Below are 7,379 nucleotides of genomic sequence, written 5' to 3' on the forward strand. Positions count from 1 at the left end.
GGGAGTGGCCAAAAGAACACTCTCTCCTGTGTATCGAGCTATTGATGGGATCAGGGCCCTGCCTGGGTTTCTTGGCTCCTGGTGCAGTGCTCTTTCTTCTAGAAGGTATGCGGCAATGAAAAAAAATGTGATTCATGAACAAAACACCAAAGGATACTTTCAGGGAAAAGGCTAAAGAGAGTTGGAGAAGACCCTCCCTATAAGTTTATTCATTGTGTGTCGACAACCAACAGGATGCAAAGGAAGCAGCCTTAGGAGTCTGGCCCTTGCTGTTCCTGTATTGGGAATGGTGGTCTCGTTCTAGGTATCTGTGTACCTCATTTGCTTGCTTTTTTTCAGATCTCTGCTCAAATGTCACCTCCTCAGAGAGGCTTTCCCTGAACACCGTATATAAAATAATTCACTCTCTTCTCCCTGATCCCTCTGCAAACATTACTCTGTTCTAATTTCAGGTGGAGAGCTGCTAGGAAGAAGGACAGATTAAGTAAACAAATCGATGCATGTATTGCCCATATCCGCCCACAGGATGTGAGCACCCTGAGGGTGTGAACTTCTCCCGTTTCCTTCACCACTGGATCCTCAGCTTAGCAATGTTTGGGACTTAGTAGGCGCTCAATAAGTAGCCTTGAATACATGAATGAATGAATGAAAATTGAAATCGGTTCATGGGATTTAGAGACTTCCACTGTGCTCTCTCGGAGGAGAGAGCTCCCCATACTCTTATTCTTGTCTCTTTGTCCATGACATTATTTCTCTCCTGGTTTCCTTTTCATACATTAGCTGCTGTTCCTCAACCTCCTTCACTGGATCTATTTCCTCACCCACCTCTACTATGTGTGATAAGTGCTTTACATTCTTACCCCCATTTAATATTAGCCAAACTCATAGAGTTATGTAACAGATTATCCTGATTTTACCTGCAAGGGACCTGGTCAAGTTGTTTGAACGGTCTAAGCCTCAGAGTCACAAAACTCCTCAGTGGCAGGCTAGGCTTACGTCTTGACAGTGTTTGTAGCACGTTCTTGGGTTGGTATCGATACAGGTCACGTTCTCAGCACAGTGACTGGGACGTTGGAGACTTGATAAGTGTTGACTCTTTAGTTACCGCTGTTGGGCAGGGTTGGGGGTCTGCATCAGGACAGATCCTGGCAGGAAACAGGTGGCATATTTAAGAGTATGACCGAGGAGACTTGAATAAAGGAGCAGGGAGGCAGTGACTACCAGAACTCAGAGGGAGGTGCAGTTGTAGGCAGGGCCTCCAACAGACTTGAACTTTAAGACCTCAGTCCCTTCTAAGGCCTTGGAGAGTGAGGCTAACAATGTATTCCACGTGGTCATATGCTTTTGTAAACATTTCAAAAGTGGGATATTTAAACCACAGTTGGCTAAGATCTCTGTCTCTTTCCACTTGGACTTTGCCTTCATCACATTTCCCTTCCTGTTGGGTGGAGTATTTTAAATCTAGCTAAGGAGATGTTGAGTCTAGTGTATGTTTAATTGGTGAATGGCATACCTATATCTCACCAAACCCAGTCACTTCCACGGACAGTTATTATAAACATTGTCATATAGAAATGGCCTCCAGAAGAACTCCTGGCACCTTCGGTGATAACTCACCCAGCTATTGTGACACAAAGTTGCAAGACCATGGCTATATTGCCATAAGAATGCATCCTATGGATGGACCCTCACCACCAGAAGCATGTGGTTGGTGAAAGGGACAGAGGGAATTTGAAATGTACAAAGCCAGACGCTAGTTTGTGAAAATTCTTCCAGCCAACAGACATGTAAAATGATAAGCGAGGGTTCAGTTTGCATTGACCCGCCCCCCCCCCCCCGGTCTAAACAGAAATATTCTCCTATCAGAAATAAATTCTATTTCACTCTAGTCCCATTAAAAAAAAAAAAAAAAAGTTTGGCATGTTAATAATGCTTTGATGACAGTATTCAAACAGCTAAAAAAAAGATCAAATTATTTTTCTGGCTTTTTCTATTGAAAATACTATGAAGGTAATGAAACTTCATGATAATAAAGAGAAGGCAGATGAAAACTTACAGAAGAGGTATTGTGGAGGTATGTATGTGTCGACTGAAAAAAATACGCAACCTAAAAGTTGAGAATTATGTTTTATTTGGTGGGCAAAACCGAGGACTTCGGCCAGGAATACAGTCTCTCAAATGTCTCTGAGGGACTGCTCCAAAGAGGCAAGAGGGGAGCCAGGATATAGAGGAGTTTGTAACAAAAACCAGGTAATCAGAACATCAACAGATTACTGTTAATTTGAGAAAAACCAGACATCTCAAGTTAATGAATCTATCACTTTTCTACATATGGGAAGATGCAAGAGTCTGGGCTTTCTGAAATCATGTCTTTGACCTGCACCTCAGCTATCTTGGGCCAGTATCCTGCTTTTCTCCATCCTGAATCCCCTCAGGGTGCACAGTTGGGGGTGGCTACAGTGGGCTGCGGGCTTGTTGGCTGCAACATCCTTTGTTTACTGGATGGCTGGCAATGTTTTTCATCCATATAGACTTTTTGAAATTTGTGTTACCTTTAAGATTTTTTTAAGATTTGAAAGTTGTAATTTCTCTTCTCATTCTAAAAAGATAATCATCTTACACCTAATTTCGTACTCTTTTCTTAAGGAGTGTCCAAAATTTGCGTAAACTTCTACCCTACAAAACTAGTTCTGCCCCTGGCTGTGGCTTTGGGTAGAAAATCATAGGCACTTCTAAAGGGGAACTTGGCAGTGAGGGAGTTGGAGGAGTATATACTCTGACCTCTTTATCCCGTAACCCAAATGCAAGCCAGAGGGTAAGGGAGGCCAGTTATTTCCATCCATAGAGCTCAGCCCCTCTGGACACAAAGCAGGGTAGTGGAGGGGCAAACCGGAATATTTCTAGCACAATGGGAAACCTCGCATTGTCTTTGAGCGCTATTTTAGTGGAAGACCCTTCCTGGCAGTCTTCCTCCGCGCCTGCTCCCCACTCACTCCTCCCTGCTGGAAAAGAAATGATTTATGCAGTGAGTGAGTTTGGGAGCAGGAATAAAGCGGAGGGAGGGGCATCAGCACCTCTGGGTTCTCTTTCACTGGTACCCGCCTGCCTACAGAGGGGCATGTCCTGTGTGCTCTCAGGCAAAGCCGCCAGCAGTTACCCAGCTGTGCCAGCGAATGGCAGGTGTCTGCCTAATCCGGGGCGACACAGCAGAAAGCTCATCGAGAAACGGGTTTTGACGTACAGAAATAAGGTCCCTTCCAGCTCTACCCGATGATGATAATAATAATAGTAATAATAAATAGCATTATTATGATGATCTAGACACCCCCCGACATTTTACAGGTGAAAAATGTATCTTGCTCTTAAAATAAATGTCCCATTTAAATATTTACTATGGCTAAGCTTTTTAGTATTTTTAGCTTTCCTTCAAATCTCAATTTTAATTGTATTTGAACATACAGATAACTTCCAGTTTTAGGGATCGCTGGTGTGAACTACCAGCAAATATAACTGCCAACAATGGTCTTCTTTCGTTTAATTTGAGAAACCTCTGAGTTCTAAATCATAATTTCCGGGGAGTTCCCTGGCCGTCCAGTGGTTAGGACTCCGTGCTTTCACTGCTGAGAGCTCGGGTTCAATCCCTGGTCGGGAAACTAACATCCCAGAGGCCTCATGGCGCAGCCAAAAAAAAAAAAATCATAATTTCCTTTCATGGATTTCTTAGTGAAATGTCTACCAAAAGGAATAAAGAGTGGAAAGAATCATTCCCTTTTCCTTCTAAATATAATATGCATCCCCTTCAAAGACAGGGATTTGTATGATATTGAGACGGGAAAAAATGAAGGGACTTGCCAGGTTTATGATTTCTAAGACAAAGGGTAAAAGCGAAATTAGTTTTTCATAAGGGTCGAATTCCTTCTGTTCCTCAAAAAAGTTCAGAGACAAATTAAGAACAACAACAACAGCGACAAGGAGGGCAGGTCCTGGCTGGAGTGTGGGTAGGGGATGGTGACTCTAGTGCCTTCTCTTTGGCCCTGAAGCACCTGCCAGACTCCCTAGGGATTTTTAAAAAAAATAAATTTATTTATTATTTATTTTCGGCTGCGTTGGGTCTTCATTGCGCCCGGGCTTTCTCTAGTTGCAGCGAGAGGGGGCTACTCTTCGTTGTGGTGCGTGGGCTTCTCCTGGCAGTGGCTTCTCTTGTTGCAGAGCATGGGCTCTAGGCATGCAGGCTTCAGTAGTTGCGGCGCGCAGGCTCAGTAGTTGTGGCTCACGGGCTCAGTTGCTCCGTGGCATGTGGGATCTGCCGGGACAAGGGCTCAAACCCCTGTCCCTTGCGTTGGCAGGCGGATTCTTAACAACTGCACCACCAGGGAAGTCTGACTCCCTAGGGATTTTTAAAACCATGAGATGAGCTTGGGGATCTCCAGGAGCAGCCCAGCCACACAATGCTGGTTCTAGGAGTTCATTATAAAGTATTATTCAAAACCCCTAGGTGAGACAGGTCTGTGCTTCAAATTACCTTAGTAGGAGCCTCCAGGACCAAAATCCTTAGGGATGACAATAGGGCGGGGGTGATTGGGAGGCATGAAGCACAGATATCTTAGGATCAGCCTTGTCTGCGTTGCTATGTCAGGGAGCTGGCTACTCCACAATCAGATTCACTATTCATCCTTTAATGTTTGAGACAAAATCGAGGAATTTATGGTTGGATATATTGTGCTTAAAAAGTGGTAAATTGCAACATTAAGCATACAATTGCTTTCTGTATCATTTCATAGAATAAATAAGAATGTCTGACCAGCAAGGCTCTAAACTGCTTGAACCGACAGCTGTTGCTTGTTCTGTTTTTATAAAAGAGAACTTTAGGCTTTCAAAGCGTGGTCCCTGGAACAGCAGCACTGGCTCGGGTAGACAGACTGTGTAAGATTCTGTATTTTAGTGAGATCCTTTTTGATTTGTATGAACAGTATACCAAACTATAGAGTTTAAGTCACAAGCTTACTTTTCACCAGGCCCTGAGAAGTCTTGCCCTCAGTCACAGCTAGCGTGTAAACCAGCCACAAGATGATGGCACAGTGAGTAGGCGGTCAGCTTTCAGGAGGTGAGTCCTGAGCAAGCTCTTAACCAGTTGGACCACAACAGCATCGTGGGTCACCTCTTTGCAACCTGAATTTCTCTCTGTGACTCAGGGCCCAGCTTGTCCAGCCTAAGGACACTCTCCTTTAACTTCCCACTGTCTTCCTCCCTGCTGGCTCCTCCCTCCCCTTCACCCCTGGTTCATATTACCATTAATTATAACCCTGCATATGCTGCCTTCTCTGATAATGTAGAAGAAGTCTCTCCCACGCTGGACCGTGAGCACTTTCCCCTCTTGCGTATTCTAAGAGCAATAGCAATGCCATGGCAACGCCTAATCCCTAACCTCGGATGGGGGTGTGATTGATGAGAGAATCAGAGCAGGTGTTCTTGAAAAAGGAAACAAAGAATGAGCTGGGTGAAAGGAGAAATGAAGGGGCAGTGTTCTAGACCAGTGCTTCTCAGACTGTCATATGCGTAAGTCACCCAGGGACTTGCAGACTCTGATTCAGGAGGTCAGGGATGGTACCAGAGATTCCGTAGCCCTCACAAGATATCAAGTGAAGCGGATGCTACTGGTCCAAGGACCAGAGTTTGAGTAGTAAGTTTTAGGCAATGTGAGGGCAAGAATCTTGCTCTGATAGTCACTGTGATATCAGGATCATGTGTGTCTTCCCCAGAAAAGATGTTTAACAGATTAGTACATAAATACTTACTGAATTAAACACTTGTATCTGAGACACCACGCTGGGTGCTTGAATTCTCATAATAATCCTGCAAGATATAAAATACGTTAGTTTAGGCTGTAAAATTGGGGCTAATGCTATATGCATTGATGCACAGAGAGGTTGAGTTACTTGCTCAAAGTCACACAGTTATCGTGGTAAATTGTTGCTTACCAAATATTCCAGGCGCTCCCCGATATTTCCTAATCTCCTTTGCAGTTAGGTGAAGCTGTTGAACTAATTCCACCCAATGGACCTCTGGGGACATGGCATGTGTCACCTCCTAGCTGAGGCAATTGAGAGCCAGCCCTCTCTGCTCTACCCCTCTCTCCTCTATTTTGTACTCTGCCATCTGAAACATATGGTCCCCGAGGTAAGGTGAGCAGGAGTGCTGCCCAACCTGCAGTGGACTTCACATGAGGATACATATATCTTTGCTGAATTTAAACCACTACAAATTTGAGTTTGTTATCCAATTATTCCACCTAGTATAGGCTTGGTATTGCTATCAGCCAACTCTTTTGTATAATAGGTTTTTTGTCTGGGACCCTAGGTCCCCTAAAGGTGAGCATATTCCAAATACAGTCTAGATTAGGCAAGCCACAGTACTGCCAGTGGGTTGAGCCTGGATAATATCAGGCACTGGGACTGTGAGAAATGAATGACCACTGCCATGAGAAACAGCTGAAGACATGAACACTTTAACGATAGCAGCACAGTGACTGTCTCCTACAACTTGGTGAAGTTCATTCCCTGAAAAGCACCATTTCCTTTCTAGCTCTGTTCTTAACCCATATAAAGACATGTCCTCAAGCATGGCCAGGATGAATAAAACCTTGCTTTTTGAGGTTTTATGGGCTCCATTCATGAACTGAATGAAATCTTTTTAGAACAATTTAATGCACACCTTCTCAAGTGATTGACTTTACCACCTCTGTTAAATCATTCAGTAAATGGGGAATGTACTTTTTGTACACAATGGCACATGGATTTGTGTGTCCCACGTGATAATATAAGATGCATCATTCCACTTGCATTTAAACATCAAAAGGACATGACTACTGTTTACGTTTTTCTAGGAATATGGAATTAAACAGAAAGGAGTAGCACAGTCAACTTAATAAGAAATGGAAAACCTGAAAAAGTATATAATCGTCACAGAAATCAAGTCAGTATTGAGACTTTCCAAACTTCTCCTCTCCCATCCATGTTTTCCTTCTCTGCTAAAGATGCCTGTCCAAGATGTTTTTACTGGTGAGATGGCTTAACACTTCAAGGACCAACGGATCTCTCTCCTCTGAAACAATCTGCATCAAATGGAGAAATAGGGAAAGTGACACAACCCATTCTATAATAGTAAAAATGGTATAAAGACAGTAATTATAGAGGAAATTACAGACCAATATCACTCATATAATGCTTCTAATATTAAATCTGTAAACTCAGCAGTATGTACATGTAAATAGAATCCCAGGGATACGAGGAAGATTTAACATGAGAAAAATGCCATAATACACGACATTAGGATTTTAAAGAAAAAATTAACTCAAACCTGTTATATAAATTTAGTTTTGG

At 43.2% G+C, this 7,379-nt stretch overlaps 1 long non-coding RNA gene across 1 annotated transcript in view; it reads left to right on the plus strand.

Moving 5' to 3' along the window:
• Positions 1-6,943, plus strand: part of LOC133092024 (uncharacterized) — a 174,340-nt gene extending 167,397 nt beyond the window's left edge. Inside the window, exon 4 of the long non-coding RNA XR_009701010.1 lies at positions 6,884-6,943. This is a non-coding gene — a long non-coding RNA (uncharacterized LOC133092024). The remainder of the gene's footprint in view (positions 1-6,883) is intronic.
• Positions 6,944-7,379: the final 436 nt, after the last annotated feature.

Source organism: Eubalaena glacialis, chromosome 5, assembly GCF_028564815.1.
Source record: "Eubalaena glacialis isolate mEubGla1 chromosome 5, mEubGla1.1.hap2.+ XY, whole genome shotgun sequence".
NCBI classification, from domain to species: domain Eukaryota; kingdom Metazoa; phylum Chordata; class Mammalia; order Artiodactyla; family Balaenidae; genus Eubalaena; species Eubalaena glacialis.